General features: G+C 36.5%; 1 long non-coding RNA gene across 1 annotated transcript; it reads left to right on the forward strand.

The window, feature by feature from the left end:
• The first annotated feature begins 4,945 nt into the window (after positions 1–4,945).
• Positions 4,946–20,299, forward strand: LOC141375085 (uncharacterized). Its single transcript, XR_012382232.1, has 3 exons — positions 4,946–5,000; positions 7,631–7,911; positions 17,480–20,299. It is a non-coding gene; the product is annotated as an uncharacterized lncRNA (long non-coding RNA).
• The last annotated feature ends 3,467 nt before the right edge of the window (positions 20,300–23,766 follow it).

Genomic DNA, 23,766 nt, shown 5'->3' on the forward strand with positions numbered 1-23,766 from the left:
CTCAAAATGTAATAGTTGAAGCATAGGCTCATTGTGAAAACGTAGCTCTATTTACATTTTTGGAGATCAAGAATTATGTTGCCAGAGCTATGGATGGCTGCATTTCGTCTTTAAAATAAATGTGGCGGTACAGGGCGGTATGACGCGGTATTATGGAACAAAATCAATGCCTAAAGTCTTGAATTAAAAAGCTTGTTGAATATCACAAACTGAAAAAAATAATACACCGTATTAACAAGTTCTTGCATTTTAATGACTTGAATTCCAGGGTTTGTATTTTTAGGTCCTGAAATTTAACATATTTGTATATTTAAGCTTTGAATATTTCAACGAAAAATATTTCAAACACGTTTTCATACTTAAAAATTCAATAATTCGTATTCAATTTTCAGATTTCACTTACAAAATATTCAATACCCTTTAAAAATACGATGTATAATATTCAAAAGGTAATTTTCAGTTCATTTTATTTCAGTTCAAATATTCGCTTCCATAAATTCAGTGGATCAAATTCGACTGTTAAAATTCAACATTACATCCGGGAACTGCAGGAAAAGCAATAGATTGCAGATTGAAGATCGCCAGCTGCTCTAGCTTTCACCAGCAGGTGGAGATGGAATAATGTAAGATTTTTAACCCAATAAACAGGCGAGAAAAAGGCTATGAAAGGCACAAAAGTAGCATTTAATATTAATATCAATGTTTTGGACATTATAAATGATAAAAAGTATGAGTAAAATGAGTAAATGAGGTTTTAGTCATCTATATTTGCCCTTATGTAACGGAAGCCAGCTGGTGATCGCGTAAATCTCAGTTCTCGGATCCAGTGACAGACGTTGTTCTGCAATCTTATCGGAGCTTGTCTCCCATGCCGGCTCGCTCCCTGCTTGGACCGGTGCAGTTGCTTATTGCACATAAACCGTCTTTTGATGAATATGATGTTACACATTGTCTATCTTTATTGACTCTTTCTTCCATAGACGCGAAGTATTATATTGACAGCTAAAGAATATAAACGTAAGAGAAACAGGAGAGGAAATATTATAATAATACAAAATAGATAAATATTGACAGGGCTAAGAACAATTACAAACAAAGATATTTAAAAGCAGGGAGATTTTATGAGAATGTCACACAAAACAGTTTACTTGGAAATGTTAAACAGAGAGTTCAGGTATGATTTAAGGTTGGTTATGGATGGGGCGTGTAATTTAAAATAATTTAACATAACGTGCGAATGCATTAAAGGAGCGTCTTCAGTTATTTAAACGCAGATGTCAGGATTGGGATAGGTTATATAATTTCATTGTTTAAATTATGATTGTTAATATTCATATTTTATGACATGTATTTGGGCTATTGCGCTTAAATAAATCCGTGATTCTAAATTAATATTTCTATTTATCCTTTTTAGCTATCATTTTGCTATCGTCTTTCTCTTCTTTTTTTCTATTTTTTGTGGTTCTGCCACGGTTAAACGTTTGCAAAATGTCTTTAGTTTGTCCAGATTATTGCTTTTCCTCTAAAATAGAGACGACGCAGAAGGAAAATGAATGAATTGATGAATGAATGAAATGATTGACGTTTTTATGCATGTGCGGTGCGGCTTGCACACGACAAAGACGAACGAGTGGCCGCGAGCTCCGGTGGCCGGTCAGAGCCAGCGTCGCATATCAAACTGATTAAGAGATGCTGGATGGCTGCCGATATATGATAGGAATTCTTCCGAAGTTTCAGATGATATCTGGGTTTGTGCATAATTATGTAAAATAAAAGTGAAAGTCATGACATTTGGCCAAGCATAAGAATAGCCTACAAGAGAGTTTCGATTATTATCATGACATATGTCATGCTTGGGCTTATAACACCTCGCTGTTTACCATTTCCGAAAGTGGAGCTGACGTCGGCGCGAAATTGCTTGTATAATTGTAAAAAGAGTAATGAATATTAATGGATTTCTTAAATCTGTCATTTCTGATAATATAATTGATTTAACTAGTGTGAGATTATCCAACACTCATTTAGCAAAAATGCATCCAGAATCCTAAACCAATAACTTTGTCAAGCAAAAATTATGATTTTATAGGCTACTAATTTTTTTTTTAAAACAAGAAAAAAGAAACTATTAGCTACCATAGCAATTGTTTATTTAAATATGATCATCTCAAAATATAAAATAAAAACATAATGGTTTGACTTTGTGAAATCATAAAACAGACTTGCAGAAAAGAGTTAATAGAATAAATGAGCAAATACATTCTCTCCAGTAGATGGCGATTACAGTAATTATACCATGATGATGAACAGAGCTGCTTTGCAGGACCCCTCAGCCACGCATTCTAAACATTAAACTTATGAAACTAGCTGAAGTGACAACTATATTAAGTTTAAACCAGTTTAAATAAGTTTATATGTTTAATAACTGCAAAAAAGATCAACATTGCTAATCATAAAATACAAACGGTTGCTGAAAAGTTATAAATAATGGGTTTCTCATTTAATACTAAAAACAAATTAAAGTCAGTTATAACTGCCTATTATCAAACCACAGGCGACTCATTTTATTACTTATAATTGGCTGCGACATTGCCACATTTGCGTTAATACATTTTTCTCGCCAATAGGCTACATAACAATAAAACAATATTCTGGACAAACTAAGACATTTTGCAAACGTTTAACCGTGGCAGAACCCCAAAAATTAGAAAAAAAAAGAGAAAGACAGCAGAGTGATAAAAAGGATAAATAGAAATATTAATTTAGAATCACGGATTTATTTAAGTGCAATAGCCCAAATACATGTCATAAAATATGAATATTAACAATCATAATTTAAACAATGAAATTATATAACCTATCCCAATCCTGACATCTGCGTTTAAATAACTGAAGACGCTCCTTTAATGCATTCGCACGTTATGTTAAATTATTTTAAATTACACGCCCCATCCATAACCAACCTTAAATCATACCTGAACTCTCTGTTTAACATTTCCAAGTAAACTGTTTTGTGTGACATTCTCATAAAATCTCTCTGCTTTTAAATATCTTTGTTTGTAATTGTTCTTAGCCCTGTCAATATTTATCTATTTTGTATTATTATAATATTTCCTCTCCTGTTTCTCTTACGTTTATATTCTTTAGCTGTCAATATAATACTTCGCGTCTATGGAAGAAAGAGTCAATAAAGATAGACAATGTGTAACATCATATTCATCAAAAGACGGTTTATGTGCAATAAGCAACTGCACCGGTCCAAGCAGGGAGCGAGCCGGCATGGGAGACAAGCTCCGATAAGATTGCAGAACAACGTCTGTCACTGGATCCGAGAACTGAGATTTACGCGATCACCAGCTGGCTTCCGTTACATAAGGGCAAATATAGATGACTAAAACCTCATTTACTCATTTTACTCATACTTTTTATCATTTATAATGTCCAAAGCATTGATATTAATATTAAATGCTACTTTTGTGCCTTTAATAGCCTTTTTCTCGCCTGTTTATTGGGTTAAAAATCTTACATTATTCCATCTCCACCTGCTGGTGAAAGCTAGAGCAGCTGTCGATCTTCAATCTGCAATCTATTGCTTTTCCTGCAGTTCCCGGATGTAATGTTGAATTTTAACAGTCGAATTTGATCCACTGAATTTATGGAAGCGAATATTTGAACTGAAATAAAATGAACTGAAAATTACCTTTTGAATATTATACATCGTATTTTTAAAGGGTATTGAATATTTTGTAAGTGAAATCTGAAAATTGAATACGAATTATTGAATTTTTAAGTATGAAAACGTGTTTGAAATATTTTTCGTTGAAATATTCAAAGCTTAAATATACAAATATGTTAAATTTCAGGACCTAAAAATACAAACCCTGGAATTCAAGTCATTAAAATGCAAGAACTTGTTAATACGGTGTATTATTTTTTTCAGTTTGTGATATTCAACAAGCTTTTTAATTCAAGACTTTAGGCATTGATTTTGTTCCATACGGTATGACGCCGTTCCTTTACGAGCTACCAGCTGATCGCTAACCTCCGTATGGACGGCTTTCCTTGTGTTACCAGTTTGTCCAGCGGTTGCAGCGTATGTAGGTGGACTTTTGATGTGGATTGGAGTTGACCGCGAACCGTTTGTGAAGCTGCAGAGAAAGGCACAAGATGGCTATGGACAAAGACCTATTTTGGCCCAAAGTATAACAGGAACAAAGAGTTTAATTGGTTTGAAATCGAATGTTTAATGAATGTCAAATGTCAAACTAACTTTACCGCGGTTGGCTGTCCGTGGGTGATGGCTCAACCTCAGCTGGGTCACCTGGGTGAGGGCGTCTAATGTTAAAAGACCGTAAACACCCAATGACACCGGGATACATCACTGATGATGCACCCCAGTGCATTAGATCATGTATCTTGCACATGATGTATGTTTCTGTGCTAGGTTATGTATTTTGCATAGAAAATAAGTAGTTGAAACCTGATGAACATATTAAAGTAAGTTAAAATAGTATTTAAAAACATTGTTGTTATGACGTTTTGTCAATTTTTGTCAGTGCAGGTTTGTAGGCTAAATGGAGGATGAGGATGGCAGAATTTTTGTTTTTGGGTGAACTGGCCTTTTAAAATTACAACTATGTCGCAATAATATATGTGTGTTTTATTTGGTGACATGTCACTCAACAAAATTAGGAATAGGATAGGAGATTCACATTATGAATGTGCAGCTGACCAATCTTCAGAAGATTGTTGCCAAAATATGTAGTTTTTCGTATTGGTAACCAATCAATTAAATTTTGAGCAGTTTCAGATAAAAAAATCTACTTAAATATTGTTTATTATGAAAACGCTGGCCTGAAGATGAATAAATTAAGGACTGCGTTTATTTTCTATGCTAACGAGACGCGCGAAAACCTGAGGTAAACTCAGTCGCTTCCGCTTCTTCAGCCTAATTTGAATATTAAATGAGATCTGCTGGCGCAATCTGACGGAGAACCGCGACGGTACAGTATCTGCAAATCTTTGTCAACTTATTCAGTATTCACTATTATGAGGTTAGCTGAATGTAATTGCATTTAGCTTCGCTGCTTTCCACGCCAAGTCTCCTTCAGGTCTTTCAATTAAGTTCCGTATGTGCGTTTTCACTGTTGTTTATGTGTGAGCGTCATGGCGTCGACTCAAATTCTCTGCTTGATTAATTCAGATTAAAGAATTAGAGGCTTCTTTCAGAGAGAGATAGTAACAATCCCTTATGTAATACCTTATTGGAACAACACTATTGATAATCATCTATGGGAGAAAGTAAGGACTTTGCCTCACAATTATCTGATTGTTAATAAAGTAAAAGTAACATTTAAATTAATTCACAAATGTTATCCTAATAAGGCCTGTCTTCAGAAATATAAGTCATGTGATTTTTGAACTGCTCATTCTGTCGCTCTTCAGAGGACTCTCTATTCATTTGTTCTGGCAGTGCTCCTACACAGAGAGATTCTGGTCAGATCTGATGATTTTTATTCAGTCTTATATTATGAGTGACTTTTCTTTTCTTTTAAAGTTATATTCTTTGTATTAATTGACAATTCTAAAGAAAACTTGGAAAAAGTGTATATAATTAATTTGTGTATTCTATTAGCCAGGTTTCATATTCGCAAACAGAAGTTTAGTGGCTTAAATCATTTTTTGATCTGTTCAAAATCGACCTAGACCAATATTTGGAAACTATCCAGCACTCTTTTAATCCAAAAGCAACAAAAACTGTATCTTTAGATTCTTCCTTTGTGTCTCTTTAAGGTATAACTTTATTTCATTAGTTTTTTTTTTTGACCCTGGTGTTTGTTTGTCTGTCTGTGTGTGTCTGTGTGTGTCTGTGTGTGTGTGTGTGTGTGTGTATGTGTATATATATATATATATATATATATATATATATATATATATATATTATAACTTATAATTTTTTTTACCTTAAAGCACAACAACTTACAACGTTGGTCTAACAAACATTCACATCACAATTGACAATAAAGAATGCCATATACAAACAATTCATATATAAATATAGTGACACTAGATTAATTCAATAAAAAAAAGTCATAATTATATTAAAATTAAAATTACAAAAAGGAAACAAATAATAAATACAATAATAAACAATATAAAAAGTTTAAATATAATAATAATAATCTTTAAACTAAATTTGTCTGATCCTCTTCAATTTGACTATTTCCTGTCGAATGTATGTTTTTAAAGTAATCCATGAAAGGTTGCCAGATTTTTTTTTAATTTGTCTTCTTTCTTTTTTTTTAGGGAGAATTTGATTTTCTCCAGTGTCTCCATGTTTCATTATTACATCCCTCATAAGCTGTATATATGTAGGAGCGGGCTCTGTGTATATTTCTGTGCACTTTTTTACTTGTATTATTTGTCTCTATGTATGTAATTGTATTTGATCTACCTTATTACTTTAATAAAATAAAATAAAAATCTGGTTAAAGAAAATAAACAATTAAACAATTAGTAAATTATCCTCCAGTGCACACTTCCAACATACGGGTTAATGACTGCGATATGTGTGGATGACTGTGTGTGTATTAGATTAACGGAAATAAAAACTCTAGCTAACTTTTAACTCTAGCTTATAATAATTAGTTCTAGCCAACACCAGAGGTTATTGGAATTTTGGACGTTAAAACATTAAAACTTTAGATAGGGTTATGTTTTTTCACAAACTTTTCTAAAGGAAAGAACCTGTTTCAGCAAGTCCAGAGATGATTCAGAAGTTTACAAATAAAATACTATACATTTATTTTAGCTCTATACGTTAGCCACAAGAGATCATGTTCTCCGAAGTTCGGACAACATTTAAAGTTGTCAGTAGAGAGTAAGGTTATGTGGTCTTTATTTTTATTTATTTGTATTATTTCTAAATGCAACTGCCTGTTTCAGTAAGCCCAGAGAACAAAGTCATGTTTCGATGTTTGTGTAAAGACATGAAGTTTTACCTGTCTACATTAAATTTAACATATGAAAAAAATATAAAATATGTAGCACAATCGCCTCACAGCAAGAAGGTTGCTGGTTTAAGCCCCAACGGGGTCAGTTGGCATTTCTGTAGAGTTTGCATGTTCTCCCAGTGTTTGCATGGGTTTCCTCTGGGTGCACCGGTTTACCCCACAGTTCAAAAAACGTGATATAGGTGTATTGAATAAGCTAAATTGTCTGTAGTGTATGTGTGTGAATGAGAGTGTATGGATGTTTTCCAGTGCTGGGTTGCAGCTTGAAGGGCATCCGCTGCATGAAACATATGCTAGATAAGTTGGCTGTTCATTCCACTTTGGCGACCCCTGATTAATAGAAGAAAATAAATGAATGAATAAACTTAACAATTGGCTTCCGGTAACAGATCCCCAGATTTCAGTCAGTAGAAGAGACGATAAACGATGACAGAGTCGCACCTTGCGCAAACATGCTAACGACAACTCCTTCGACCTCTCCAATCTGTTTGTGTGTTTTCTGAACACACACGCTTCCATGTTCTGACTTTGAAACTATATCCAGCGCACCAAAACCCTGCCCAAAGTGTGTTTACAGCTGAGCTTGTTGTGTGTTTGCTTTGTGTTTCGTGTCTGAGCAGGCGCGTAAACGGATCTCCCAGCAGCCCTTGGGTGCTGTCAGTGTTTGAGTGATAGCCGAGAGCTGCAGGATTAGGGCCGGCCGAGCACAAACAAACCCCAGGGTTTCATCTGCCGCGGGTCCGCAGGGCCACTCGCTCTCCTTCTGGGACTATTTATGGTCCTGAATGAGACTCGGGACAATATTTTAGGAGAAACCTTTGAACTTCTGAAGCTCTGATGGTTCAGGAATCAAGAGGAATTCTGATGCGGCGAGTCGGAATCACTTGAGGGTGACTAAATAGTGAGTATTCGTTATTTTTCCTTTTGCACAAGCATGCACATTATCTTGTTTTAAAATGATAGTTCATTCAAAATTCATTCACTCGTGCTCCACTTGTTGAGTTTCTTCTGCTGAATTAGGTCAATGATTCTGTTTAATTTTCCTCAAAATCTGTGGATCTTTTTTCTGAATTATGCTTTTTTTCTTTTCTTTTTGACTGTTTTTGGTGGATAAATTAAGAGGCAACTATATTTTTTAGTCCAAAACAGGAAGTTTTTTATGAAAAAAAACAAAAAGTGTGCTTCACACAGGTGAGTGGGCTTGACAAACCTCCTGTAGAAACACTCTTCTCACTATATATTAGCACCGGGGTGGCCAACCCTGTTCCTGGAGAGCCACCCTCCTGCAGATTTCAGTTGCTACCCATATCAAACACACCTGAACCAATTAATTAGGACCTGAACACCACGTGATAATTACAGGCAGGTGTGTTTGATATGGGTAGCAACTGAAATCTGCAGGAAAAGTGGCTCTCCGGGAACAGGGTTGGCCACCCCTGTATGAGCAATATCACTGGAGTAGCAGTGTGATAAGGCTGTATATCGACAATGGTGGGTAGGGTTGGGCCGATAGACGATGCCATCGTCCATCGCCGATGGCCGACAGACACCACAATGCTGAGCCAGAATCGCGATCCTCCGCCCCAACCCCGGGGCAAATCCACTCACAAAAATACACACTCAGGCCCTGGTTATACTAAAAGGTCTTAGTTTTTAAATGCCATTTAGAACGAAAACGATCCACATCCACTCTGGCGTTTCACCTAGCATTTCTGGGCAGCCCTCCTTCCTCACTACCACTGAAAATGCACACCACGTGACCACACGTACATGTGCTCGAGACAGTGGGTCCAGGCAGTCAGCGGGTCAGTAGACTGGTTCAATCTTTCGCTTTCACGCTTGTACTTAGTCATTTTTGCTAAACCTCAGATACTGTTGATTGTTTCCTGTTGGTTTTGCACCTTTTTTATTTACCAAGTTTGTCGACGCCATTATAATGACACAGAACACTCTGCCTATTCACGAGTCTCGCATTTTATACAGAATTGTATACTATTTTAATTTCTATAAAATACTAATTGCATTATTTTCATATTAATGTTTTATCAATTTATAATATTAAGCATTAATATAATTAATTTTTAGGTGGCACGGTGGCTCAGTGGTTAGCACTGTTGCCTAACAGCAAAAAAGTCACTAGTTTGAGTCCCGACTGGGCCAGTTGGCATTTCTGTGTGAAGTTTGCATGTTCTCCCAGTGTTAGAGCACTAAATTGTAGTGTTGTAGTGAATGTGTATGGGTGTTTTCCAGTACTGTGTTGCGGCTGGAAGCACATCCGCTTTGTTAAACATATGCTGGAATAGTTGGTGGTTCATTCCTCTGTGGTGACCCTTAAAAAAAAATAAGGGACTAAGCCAGAGGAAAATTAATGAATTAATATTTTGGAAGTGTTCTAAAAGTATGCATTTACTAAAAGTATTTTAGTGGCTTGAACACACACACACACACACACATACACACCCTGATCTACTCAGTTTCTTCTTCTCTAAATGAAACGGATGGAAACCCCAGTGTGTGAAGCTCTAAAAGGCCTCCTCCTCCTCTGTGTTTCTTCACCTCTCGCCGTGTCCGCTGCTCTCTCATTCCCCGCTTTTGTCCTCTTTAAAGTGGCCGGTGGGGTGTTAATAATTTGTTTCTCTCCTTTCTTTCTTCCTCCTCCATCACTCGCTCTCTCTCATCTTCCTTAAGAGAGCGGGATGGGGTCCTTTAAGGGTGCCGCCCTCCCTGTTCCTCTCCCTCTTTCATGCTTTCTTTCTCTCTCCACCTTGTTTCTATCCTTTTTCATGCTCTGTAGCTCTGGTCCCACCCTTTCAATTTGAGCGCGCGGCGGCGACTCGACTGGAACTGTTGCTATCTTTAGAGACTTTGCTGTGTGTGTGCGTGAGAGAGAGATTACAGTGAAAGCTCCTCTATACAGTAGATCATATAGACTGAGATGGAATGAAGAGTTTGAGTTGCTATCACTGCTATCATTTATGTTGCTTTTAAACTGGAGCTAGGTTCATTTTTGGTGCAGTTCATTAATTAAAGGGATAGTTCACCTAAAATGTTTAATTCTTTCACCCTTTAATGGTTTCAGACTTTTATGTGTTTCTGTTGAACACAAAGGAAGATATTTTGTAGAATGTCGAAAACCGGTAACCATTGACTTCCATGGTGTTTGTTTTTCCTACTATGGATGTCAATTATTACAGGTTTTCAACATTCTTCAAAATGCCTTGATTTACTTACATTTTACTTGTTTAAAACCTTGAATTGAGTTTTGGTTAAACAGAAAAAGAAGATATTTTGAAGAATGTTCAAAACCTGCAACCATTGACATCTATGGTATTTGTTTTCCTACTGTGAATGTCAATGGTTAAAGGTTTTCAACATTCTTTAAAATATCTTGGTTGACTCACCTTTTACTTGCTTTAAACTTTTATAAGATTCTGTTGAACACAAAAGAAGATATTTTGAAGAATGTTGAAAACCGGTATCCATTGACTTCCATACTTTTTTTTTCTACTGTGGATGTCAATGGTTACACGTTTTCAACATTTTTCACGGATCCGATTCATATTGGATAAGTTTCCACATATGAACAAGGCCTGAATCTGATTTGAGTAATCCGGAATCCATGTGATTTTTTCCTGCTTAAACGTACCTGGGCCATATCCGATCTGTGCCACATGAGAGAAACAAATCGGAATTAAGTCACTTGAACAGCGCAGTGTAAATGCAGCCTTTGAAGAATATATTTGAAACTGGCAGCAATTTTTTTTCCTTCTATTGATGGTAATGGCAACCTATTTCTAGCATTTGTCAAAATACAGTATTGTGTGTTCATCAGGAGACAGAAACTCACATTTTTTTTTTTAAAGTATTGTAAAATTCCACTATGAAATCAAAATGAAAGTTTCTGGCTTTTATTATGAATACAATGCTCTTAGGTTGTTTAGATAAGCTAGCACGCTCCATAACAGTGAGGTTACATTTAGAAGATCTGAGCATTCGTAACTTGCAGTCTTTCACTTCCACCAATAAGGGTTGGTCACCGAAACCCAGTGCCATCCTATATAACCATTATGCACTTGGACCGAATCAGAATGCAGATTTCGGTATCTCATTTCAGTGCACCCAAATCCCTGAAATCAGAGATGCAGGACACGGAGCATTGGAAACATGCGTATTTAAATGATCAGTAGGCTACGTTTAAAATCGGTAACTTGTAAATAATATAACAGTAAGTTGTAACTTTTGTCAAATCTACCCACTGTACATGTGCAGCTTTACCGTACGTTCACACCGAAAGCGGCGAGAGCGTCAAAGTAACCGTAAGTCATTCATTTTCAATGAGAACCGGCGGCGAGGTGCATCTTCGCCGGTGTGGGCGTCGAGGAGAGTTGAAATCAAGTCAACTTTATGGTAATGACGCGGTTTAGCGGCAAGCAATCAGAATGTAGAAGTCCACCGCTTGAGAAGAGTTCAGAGGACACAGACCTGTGAACTTTGCTTCCGACCAAGGTTGTTCCCAGAGGTTTGATTATTGGTCGCTGGATTTCCAATATTTACTATGTTTTCTTACAGGAACATGCATTAAGTAAGTTACTGGCGAGTTACTGATGTGCATTAATGTTACATATATTTATCTTTAAAAAAGCAGGAATCTCATGCGACAGTACAAAACAGTATTGCAGCTTCAGGACATTTCAGACACATATTGGATAATTAAGTGGAGCTAAGCCACATCACATGCAACTTGATCCACCATTGTTAAATGAATCTGATAAGAAGTGCGCTACATTTTTACGCTAGAGAGCATGTTTTATGCAGGAATGTAACCGATATGCTGCAATGGCCCCTTTAAATACGAGATCAATGTAGCCAAATTTGACGCGACCTTGGACGCTCTTACTGCTTTCGGTGTGTAATTCTTTCGATGTATGAGCAGCTCGCGTGTGTGCTTTAAATGATTTTTGCACTTCCTAGTTTGGCCACTAGGTGTCAGCACTGAAATGGGCCGTTGTTTGTTTCGAAGTCGGAAAAGGAGTTTGGTGTAAACCGTTACATCACATATTTGTGGTTGCAAACTATTTATATGGGCTGAATTGAAACAAATTAAATTTATTAATGTTCAACTTAATTTGTTAGTTTAAATTCAGCCCTTATTAATTGTCTCCTTTAAAGAAATTGTAAATCTACTGAATAATTTTTTTCAGTGCAGTTGTGTTTGATAATGTCTGAGTTTCAGTGAGCGTATGTTAGTGTGTCGTAATGAGAGCAGGTGAGGAGCGCTGGCAGTGACGTCTGTGCAGAAGCAGAAAACAGGCTTAAACTGCAGGCCACAATAGAAACAACCGTCCCAGCTGGAGCTGATTGAAGTCCCTGTCTCTTTTCTTTCTGCCGCTCGGTCTTTCTCCCAGGCCTTCGATCTGCTAAGATGATTTCACGCCGAAGATCAGCCGTTTGACAACACACACTTTAATTAGATATGTGTGTATAAGAGGAAAGCGAGCTCAGATAGGGAGTTCAGGCTCAGGGTTTTTTTGTTTGTTTGTTTTTGTTGTTGTTGTCTGCTCAATTCACCTGATTAAAGAGCTATTCTCGAACATCAGCAGAATTTATATTTGTAAAACTGAAGTTTATTTAGGATTTTAGCATGGTTTTATGCTCTTTAGCTCCTGCTGGTGTGTGTCAAAACCAAAACTGTTCAGAAAAGTTCAAAGCTTGCTTTGTGCACAATGCGATTTTTATGCCTATCAAGGACAAATCCGGATAGTGTTTTTTTTCCCTTATGGATGTTAGTTTCCACTACAGAATATAAAACTAATCTCACAAAAAACTTACTTTTTTTTTATCATTTTAAACGACCTAAATTTAAATACAAGTTTCCCTTACTGGCCACTTTATTAGGTACACCTCACTAGTACCGGGTTGGACACCCATTAGTCTTCATGACTGTGCTTTAATCTTTCGTGGCATAGATTCAACAAGGCACTTTAAATATTCCTCACAGATTTTGCTCCATATTGACATGAAAGCATCACCCAGTTGCTGCAGATTTGTCGGCTGCACATCCATAATGCAAATCTCCCGTTCCACCACATCCCAAAGGGGCTCTATTGGATTGAGATCTGGGGACTGTGGAGGCCATTTGAGTACAGTGAACTCATTGTCATGTTCAAGAAACCAGACTGAGATGATTCATGATTTATGACATGAGGTGTTATCCTGCTGGAAGTAGCTGTCAGAAGATGAGTACACTGTGGTCATAAAGGGTTGGACATGGTCATCAACAATACTCAGGTAGGCTGGGGCATTGACACGATGCTCAATTGGTACTCATGGGCCCAAAGTGGGCCAAGAAAATATCCTCCACACCAATACACCACCACTAGTCTGAACTGTTGATAAAAGGCAGGATGGATCCATGTTTCATGTTTTTGATGCGAAATTCTGACCCTACCATCCGAATGTCGCAGCAGAAATCGAGACTCATCAGACCAGGCAACGTTTTTCCAATCTTCTATTGTCCAAGTTTGGTGAACCTGTGTGAATTGTAGCCTCAGTTTCCTGTTCTTGGCTAACAGGAGTGATACCTGGTGTGGTCTTCTGCTGCTGTAGCCCATCTGCCTCAAGGTTGGACGTGTTGTGATTTCAGAGATGCTTTTGCAGACCTCGGTTGTAACGAGTGCTTCTTTAAGTTACTGTTGCATTTCTATGAGCCCCAACCAGTCTGGCCGTTATTCTTTGACATCAACAAGGCATTTGCGTCCACAGAACTGCCGCTCACTGGATAATTTCTCTTTTTAAAGCCATTCTCTATAAACCCTAGAGATGGTTGTGTGTGAAAATCCCAGTAGATCAGCAGTTTCTGAAATACTCAGACCAGCCCAAACAACCATGCCACTTTTAAAGTCACTTAAATCCCCTTTCTTCCCCATTCTGATACTCTGTTTTAACTGCAGCAGATCGTTTTGATCATGTCTTCATACCTAAATTCATTGAGTTGCTGCCATGTGATTGGCTGATTAGAAATTTGCGTTAACAAGCAGTTGGTCAGGTGTACCTAATAAAGTGGCCTGTGAGTGTATAATGAGAATTCTTAGTTTATTTTCTGAAATTTTTTTAATAACAAAAAAGAGTCAAGATAATATTAAAAACTTAACTGCAAAAGTCACTATTACCTTATATTTTTTTTAATCTCATATTCAGGAACAGACTCGCAAACACATTTCACTTGCTAAAATATAACACAAGTGCAAATTACATTAAGAAAACAGCATTGTGACATGATGATTATTCAAGCACTCGTTCCTCAGCAGGGGTTCATTTTTATTGGTCAAGAATCAAAGCCTTTTTAAGGGATTCAAGCCAAAAAACAAAGCCTACGACGCTGGTGTAAGTCTTATCGCTCTCCTTCTCCTGATCCAAACCGCACTATAGTATAGATTACTCCTCTATCATTCTATCTGCCCATTAGAAAGACCACAATAGCAGCTAAAGAAACCAGCATCAGGGGGATTAATGTGCTTTAAAATGCGATCGATCCGGCTTGATGAGTGCACAGACAACGGCGTTACACAAGAATCTCCAGCTTTAGCAGTATAATCTGGATTACGGCCCTCATGAGTCTTGTATTGTTGGATATGCTTTAATCTCATTCACAGCGAGGAGACGGCAACAATGAGAGATTTGATGGTGTAAATCTCACCGTTTGATTAATGGCGTCTGATTATATCTGTCCTGATGTTTTCCCGCGTGTTTGGTCTGAGGAGAAAAATAATAAGTCACTGAGAATATTGTATAAATATTCGGTAACACTTTACAATAAGGTTGTATTAGTTAATATCAGTTAACGCAATTACTAACATGACAAATACATTTATTACAGCATTTGATCATGTTATTTTTTATGAAAACACTTTAAACAGTTGTTCACAGTGCTTAAACTAGTGTTAACAAGCATGGATTTGGATTTTAATAATGCATTAGTAAATGTTGAACTATGATTAATAAATGCTTTACAAATACTCATGTTGGTAAATACATTAACTAATGAAACCTTATTGTAAAGTGTGACCAAGAATTCAATGTTTTTTTCTTGATCTTTTGGTTTAAGGATGCGCCACACTGCATAAAAAATAAAAGCTTTTCTTACTTAGTTTTTGCCGTGTTTCTAGTTAAAATATCAAAAAATTCTGAAATCTAGAAGCATTTTTTTAGACTAGTAAAGAATAATGTCTTGTTTTCAGAAATAATATGGTAAAATTAGGTTATTTTTTTTATTAAAACAAGCAAAATAATCTGCCAATGGCATAAGTAAATTTGTTTTGACTTTGAAATAATATTATTTTGTGTACCCTGTTAGCAGATTGTTTTGCTTGTTTTAAGGAAATGATCTCTTAATTTTGACATTATTTATGAAAACAAGACTATATTTTTGCTCTTTGTTTGCTAATTTTTAGATATTTGTACTAGAGACAAGACAAAAACACTTAATTAAGAAAAGCATCTTTTGCAGTGCAGTATTTATCATATAATCATATTGTGGCTACATCAAATAAAATTTACAAAAGTGATTTGATGTATATAAATATGCAAATTTAATGATGTTTCAAATAACTTTTGTCATCCTATTTTTAAATTGCAAAATATGAAATCGAGTGAAATAATTGAGTGTAACTGATATATTTATGTAAACATTATGGTAGTTTATTGGATACATTGAATTTTACTTACTTATTGAAACGATATGCTTGACTTGTGCCTATTAAAATATGTAAAAGTATTTGCTATATATATATATATATATATATATATATATATATATATATATATATATATATATATATGTATATGTATATGTGTATATATATATATATATATATATATATATATATATATATATATATGTATATATATATATTACTGGGTTTTGAGTTAGCATGACTCTTTTTAAAACAGTTTTGGATTTTCAAATTATTTAAGTTAACTTAACAAATGTAAGTAGATCAAACTTAAAAAAATTAGTTGTCCCAAAAATTCCTCAATGTTGTTGATTTATCTCATAATTAAAAAGTTATTTAAACAAGTCGCAAGTTTCGAATTTATTATAATAGTGTATAATAGGACACTAAAAACTGAAGGATTAATGCTGATAACTCGGCTTTGCATCAAACAAATAAATTACAATTTATTATATATCACAGTTATTTTAAATTGTAATATTTTTTCTGAATATTTCTGTTTTTACTTTATTTTAGCGACCAAAAGAGTTCTTTCAAAAACATTTTATTTTTTAACAATATTGTTATGAACAAGCTCACTCCTTTTTTATTCACTATACACATACACTGTAAAGAAAATGGCATGAAAAAATTAAGTTGATGCTGGGTTCCACACAATTGATTTGAATAAGTTAAATAAGTGGCTTTTACAAATTAAAGTGGATTAAACATAAAACCATGAAGTTGTCCTAAAAAACACTCAAGATTTGTGTTTTTTTCAGCTTATTTTAAATAAGTAGTCTGAACAAAAAGCAAACGTCTTTTTTGAGTGTGTTATCCTTTTATTTCTTCCTTGTTTTTTTATCTTTTTATTTCCTTTTTCCTTGTTTCTATGTCATGAGGACAGTTTTGTTGCTTTTAAAACTGTCAAGGTAGCTGAAAATTGATGGACTATCATGTTAAAAAAACTTTTACACTTTATCGTTTATTTAATTATTTATTTTTGTTGTAATGCCATATCAGCAGTTTTGGCTATATTTATAGCCTCAGTTTCCTGTTCTTAGCTGGCAGGAGTGGCACTCGGTGTGGTCTTCTGCTGCTGTAGCCCATCTGCCTCAAGGTTTGACGTGTTGTGCGTTCAAAGATGCTCTTGTGCAGACCATACATTTTCTCTTTTTCTGACCATTCTCTGTAAACCCTAGAGATGGTTGTGCATGAAAATCCCAGTAGATCAGGAGTTTCTGAAATACTCAGACCAGCCCGTCTGGCACCAACAACTATGCCACGTTCAACGTCACTTAAATCCCCTTTCTTCTCCGTTCTGATGTTCGGTTTGAACTGCAGCAGATCGTCTTGACCATGTCTACATGCCTAAATGTGATTCATGTGATTGGCTGAATAGAAATTTGTGTGAACGTGCACTTGGACAGGTGTACCTAATAAAGTGGCCGGTGAGTGTATAATATATAACATGCACTCATATCGGTTTCTATTACAGTGTATTGCATTTTATCCAATGCAATGCAAAAAAGAGAACATTTTAGGTTTTTTTTTTTTTTTTTTACTTCTATCCGGCACTGACCCCAAAACGCTGGCTTGGCTCTGAAAAGGTGAGGCTTTTGTAACTTCGGCTGTGTTGTATTAGCCAGTTAGCTGATCACTTCAATGCCTTTTGCACACCTAAAAAAAAAGACATCCAACCTCAATTTGCGTCACGCTAATTTCCGTTCTCGAGTTTCAGCCTCTCTCTTTCTTCAGGCCCCCGAGGGAAGCCAAGGAGAAGAAAGGAGACATGAAGGAGATAAAGAAAGGGCTGATGAGGAGGGCAGGAGAACGAGCGCACAACCGCACCCGATGCCATTCAGAGCGGGACAGGGACAGAGTGGCGCCAGCACACGGCCACTGTTCAAAACCACCAAAAATCCTAGTGGCCGATCAAGTGTCTCCTTCTAAAAACAATGGCAGACATGACAGCTCGCGGTATGTGTGTGCATGTGTGTGTTGTCATGTGTCTCTATTCATGCCAGCACATGTATGTGTGTGTGGTGAAGAAATGCGTCTTTGGCACCTGAGAGCAGGTGACGAGATGAAGAGTTCATGTTGCGGTTGAAGGTCAGAGTTTGACAGACGTCACTGAGATGACGGATAAATAAAGCCTGCGCACTGAGGAAAATGACAGCAGACCACAAACTTTTTATTATTAATGCTGTCAGATTACAGAGAGCGTTTGGTGTAGGTTATGTTAACGTTCTTTATTATAATTAATTAGCTTTTTAATTATTTCAATAGAGTTACTGCAACCTTGAAAGTTAAATTAATATATGTTTTATTTATACACAACTTGACAAAAAGTATTGTCGCTTATCCAAGTTTTGGGAACAAATAATAATTTGAATTCTGGTTGATCTTTTGGCATCAGATGTGGCTTATATGAAAGGCAAAGACCTTGAGATTACGCTTAGTCTATCAAAATAAAATATAATCATGCATTGATTTTTAATTATTTAATTAGGACTGTAAGGTCTGACTTTGCTTAGACAACAGAAATAATGTGCAGTATAGAATATAAAGTCATGCTGCAGTGTAAAAAGAATTAATATTGTGTATGACTACCATGATCTTGGAGGACTGCATCCATACATCTCTGCAATGACTCAAATAATAGTTCTTGCTGGACTCCCAGAGTTCATAACGATTCTTTGGGTTCATCTTTAATGCTTTCTCCTTCATCTTACCCCAGACATGCTCAATAATGTTCATGTTTGGTGACTGGGCTGACCAATCCTGGAGCACCTTCTTTGCTGAAGAGTTTGCCCTCTCCTGTGGTTTGTAATGTAATGGGCAGCACAAATGTCTTGATACCTCTGACTGTTGATGCTGCCATCCACTCTGCAGATCTCTCACATGCCCCCATACTGAATGTAACCCCAAACCATGATTTTTCCTTCACCAAACTTGACTGATATCTGTGATAATTTTGGGTCCATGCGGGTTCCAATAGGTCTTCTGCAGGATCTGTGATGATTGGGTTGCAGCTCAACTGATGATTCATCAGAACCAACCTTCTGCCACTTTTCCAAATGATCAACTAGAAGTGAAGTTATTATTTGCTGCTCTTACAACTGAGATTGACGACAAGACTTTTGTCAGGTTGTGTATTATAGTTATACTTGTATTAGTGTTGACTTAATGTTTGATGTAGGTTAAATTCAACACTTTATTTAGAATATATTTGGCATTCTGAGTGATTGGAAAATGTATGTTTCCCGATACTTTCTGTTAACATAAAAAGGTACAGTAGCTGCTACTTTGCAAGTTATGTCACAATTTTGAATTTGCATTTCATTATTGCAAATGTATGCTTTATTTGAGGGATGTGATGAAAAAAAAAGATTGAATTGTGAAATTTAAACTTAAAAAAAAAAAACTATTTTTATTCTGTGTTTGGAAACAGATAGATAGATAGATAGATGGATGGATGGATGGATGGATGGATGGATGGATGGATGGATGGATGGATAGATGGATGGATGGATGCTGAATGTCCATGTTAGATGAAGTCAACAGAACAACATCGCCTGCGAATAACAGAAATGAGATCCTGTGGTCACCAAAACAGACCCTCTTCAGCCCAGGGCTGCGCTTTAAAATTCTGTCCATTAAAATTATTATCAGAATTAGTGACAAAGGGCAGCCCTGCCGGAGTCCAGCATGCACTGGAAACAGGTCTGACTTATTGCCGGCAATGCGAATCAGAATCCTACTCTGTTCATACTGGCACGAGAGAGCTCTTAACAGAGCGCCTCTGACCCCATACTTCATACTACATGGGGGGTGTAATGGTTACTTTGTCAAAAATGCTTTTGCATTACTCATTATTTGCATGAACTCTTTCACACAAGTCCAAAACCACCTCAAGCGAATTAAAAACTTGTTTGCCGTATTAAGAAGTTTGCTATTCTACTCCAGCCTTCAGTGTCACACAATCCCTCAGAAATCAGTCTAAAATGCTCATTTGCTGCGTAAGAAACATTTATCATTATTATCAATACCTGAGTTTCCTTTCTAAATCTTTTAAAATTTCTTAAAAAGGTAAATAAATAAAATAAAATCCCGAATGTGCATTTTCATAATTTTTTTAGAGTGGCTCACTGTAGTATTGGTTACCTAGCAACCAGCTGATGTTTGCTACGTCAATTTTTTTGTCCGCAATAACTCTTTCACACAAGTCCAAAACCACCTCAAGTGAGTGCACTTTCTTTTTTTTTTTTTTTGCTGAATGAAGAGCTTCTATTTGAAGTTTTCTCATGCGATTCCTCAGACTGCATATTAACACATGGTGATGGAGAGCCAGCTAATGTTGAAAACGGCTCAGTGTTTTTGTTGAAGCCGTGATGGACAAAGTTCAAAAGGACACCATTTTAATAGAAATCTTTCGCAACATGACATTTCCCCTCAGTAACCCCAGTAATCCTCATGTCAGGCGAGGTAAATGCAGGAATTTGGACATTGTCAATGAGACGTCGAGATGTCTGCGCGATCTGTTGTGTCTGATGCAGGATCGAAAACATCCAATCCAAAAAAAAAAAAACAACACCAGCAACGATTGCTTTATTTGTTTCAGGAGCATCTCGTATCGGTTTATCAGACGTTCAGCGGTAATCCGGATGAAGATAGCAATCCTGCTTCTGTTTGTTAATCCCTGTCGGAATGCATGCGTGTGTGTGTGTGTGTGTGTGTGTGTGTGTGTTTCCCGTATAAAGATACAGATCGCACATATTACCTTTCATTGAACTCTAAGTTAAACTGATGTTTGCACATGTAAAAACAGCATGTTAAGCTGTTATAAAACATGGCTGTCTTTTCCAGTCCCAGAATGTCACATACTCATGCAGTCAACATTTTGAAAGGTGGTTTTTAGGAGCGAGAAGGGTTTTTGCTTCCCTAAGGAACCTTATAGTATTAGTTTTTTCTACCAACCATGTACTTTTTTGTGTGATTTTTGTCATCTAAATATGTTTTTTCCACTTTAAAGAACTTTTTTTTGTTTAGTGGAACGTTTCTATGGGTGTTAAAACTTCTCCATGGAGTGTAGTAACTACTTTAGTCAATTTTGTGCCTACTAGAGTATTGCAAATTGTACCCAAAAGCAAAATGCAGGATATACAGATTATAAGTTTATTCGGTGCCACCCCAAAGAAGTCTGTTTAAATATGTCTTTTGTTAGTTTAACATGTATACATGTAACTTGTACATGTGTAATGACAATAACGTTGAATCTAATCTAATCTATATTGTGAAATATACTGTGTATGTTTGTAATGAGACAACAAACAAATGTAGACTGCTGAGTATAAGTATTTTACGTCCACATTTATGCATCATGTCATATCTCTAAGCATTTAATGCCAATAAACGTCTAAATACAGTTTATGCATATGTTGATATTACTCCCTGCCTGTGTTTTATACATGTTAAAGCTTCTTTGTATGTACATTTTGTCGATTAAACTGTTACGGTTTAATTAAGTTGTCTAGGGAAAATAAACGTAACACTTATAATATTAAATTATTACTGAGTAGATGGATGGAAAATACACCAGGACACAAAATTTACATTCAATTCGTTTATTCCTCTTACGAGGAGGAGAAAAATGAAGCCAACAAAAGAGAGGCTTACATGTGTGCGCTTTGTACAATGTATATATAATAGTAATAAGAAGAAAGAAATAAAATTAAAAGTTGTAGGGGAAAAAGGAACTAGAGTAGTGCCAAAGCAAAGAACTAAACAAAACCAAAAGCCACCTAAACTAGAACACAAGATCCCCCTCTAAACTTACTAATAAAAATCAAAATGTGAAAAAGAAACCGAAATCTTCAGCGTTTGCGACGCCACACCTATACTCCCTGAAATAATAAGCAAAAATACAAAATGCGGCGCTCACCCACTTACCTACTGTAGTGTTTCTGAACATTGAAGTTACCTACGGGCAAAATGTATGTCGCGCGACTTACTATTCCCTTTTCCTCAAAAAGGAATGATAAACTCTTTAACCATGACTTAATTTAAATCGATGTAGTTATTCAGAAACACAGAACAAAGCATACATTATGAACAGCAGCGATATTTTAGCCTATATTTTATCTAAAACACATCCCTAGAGCAAACTGTGCGCATGCATATGTGTGTGTGTGAGCTCAGGCACTGTAAAAAATGCTGGGTTCCACAAAATTCCTTCGTCTTGTCACAAGCCAAATAGATTCAGTTAAAATGTTATTGTTTTTACAAATTTAAGTGGATTGAACATAAAACAATTAAATGAATAAAAAAAATCTCAGGAATTTTTCGAGCTCATTACCAATGAGTAGTTTGATCAAGAAGCAGAACTCATTAAAGAGCCCATATTATACATGAAATAGGGTCATTTCTTGGTTGTAAGGGTCTCCAACAACAGTTTAATATGCATGGAAGGTCAAAAAACACTTTGATGGTCTTATAATCTGCATTTATTTTTACCTAATTATCCCAGCGACTCCTGCATGAATCGTCCAGTGATTCATTTGTTCCCAAACCCCTCCTTAGCGTGAAGCTAATCTGCGCTGATTGGACCAATGACAGTCTGTTGCGATTGGTCGACTGCCTTCAGTCAGAGAGTGAAATGCCAAACAGCTAATCAGCAATATAAAAGTAATCACAGTTCATACACGCTCGATAGTGTAGGCGTGGATTTTAGCTGCCAGTGGGTCAATGTAAATACAGACTATGGACTTGAAAATACAGACGACTAACTATTTTATTGAGCAAAAACTCCAAAAACAGTTGAGGAGATCTCCTAGCTTCTCACTCTGCTCTTTTCACAGACACACACACACATATTGCACAAACACACACACGCACTTACACGCGGTTACAAGTAACAAATCACAACTAAATACATTTGCAAGCTAGAGTCAACGAGGCAACTTTAATCGCACGTACTTACACTTGAGAAATGGAGGAAGAAAAATCCATCCTGACGTCCATCAGTAAGTTACTCTTTACTGATCCTTCCTTTAACAAACGCTGATGAAGTATTCTTTGTAGCATGTAGCTTCCAGAAGTGTCCAGTAGTTTCCAACTGCTTGGCTATAATGCTGAGGTTTCATGTTTGGGTAGAGACTCAATATATCCATCTGCAGTGTGACTTCAATCGACCGGCATGTTTGTGGGTGTGTGTGTGTGTGTCTGGGTTTCTGCGTCAGAGGGCGGGGCCTCAGGTTTGAAATCTCCGGGTTTGCGCGTGCACGTGAATAACTTGGTTTCGTTCGTACGTCATGGCGAAACACCTAATGAATCGGTATCAAGGCGACTCGTTTGAAGCACTATGAGTCGACTCTTTTATAGATGAATCAACAGTTTTAAACATTGTACACTAACAGATTTAAGCCATAGCTGGATACTTCACTTCACTTAGAGCTGTGTTACACACTACATGAAGGGCAATTTTCAAAAACCCATAATATGGGCTCTTTAAATATTCATGAGCATTCCAAATCTTTTTATTCTAGGGGTGATTCCTAAATGCGCATATAAAGACCATTTCTGGAGAATTTTTGTACTTGGCTAAGCCACATACATACTAGGTCGTGCTTCGAGTCCCATCTGAACCAGTTGGCATTTCTGTGTGGAGTTTGCATGTTCTCCCGTGTTGGCGTGGCTTTTTTTCCCCCCACAGTCCAAAGAGTTGCCCTATAGGTGAATTGAATTACCTGAATTGGTCGTAGTTTGAGTGTGTGTGCATGTGAGAGTGTATGGGTGTTTCCCAGTACTGGGTTGCGTCTGGAAGGGCATCCGCTGCACAAAACATATGTTGGAATAGTTGGCTGTTCATTCCGCTGTGGTGACCCCTATAGATAAAAAAGGTGTAGTGTACTATATAGTGTGTACTAAATTATATTTTTGTGGAATTCCTTTTCATTATGCTGCCTTAGAAGTAAGCGACAGCGAGATTAGATTTGGAACAAAGCCGCCGCCTCCACCGATGTGGTGTGTCAGCAGGCCTGAAG

Source organism: Danio rerio, chromosome 1 (assembly GCF_049306965.1).
Source record: "Danio rerio strain Tuebingen ecotype United States chromosome 1, GRCz12tu, whole genome shotgun sequence".
Taxonomy (NCBI): domain Eukaryota; kingdom Metazoa; phylum Chordata; class Actinopteri; order Cypriniformes; family Danionidae; genus Danio; species Danio rerio.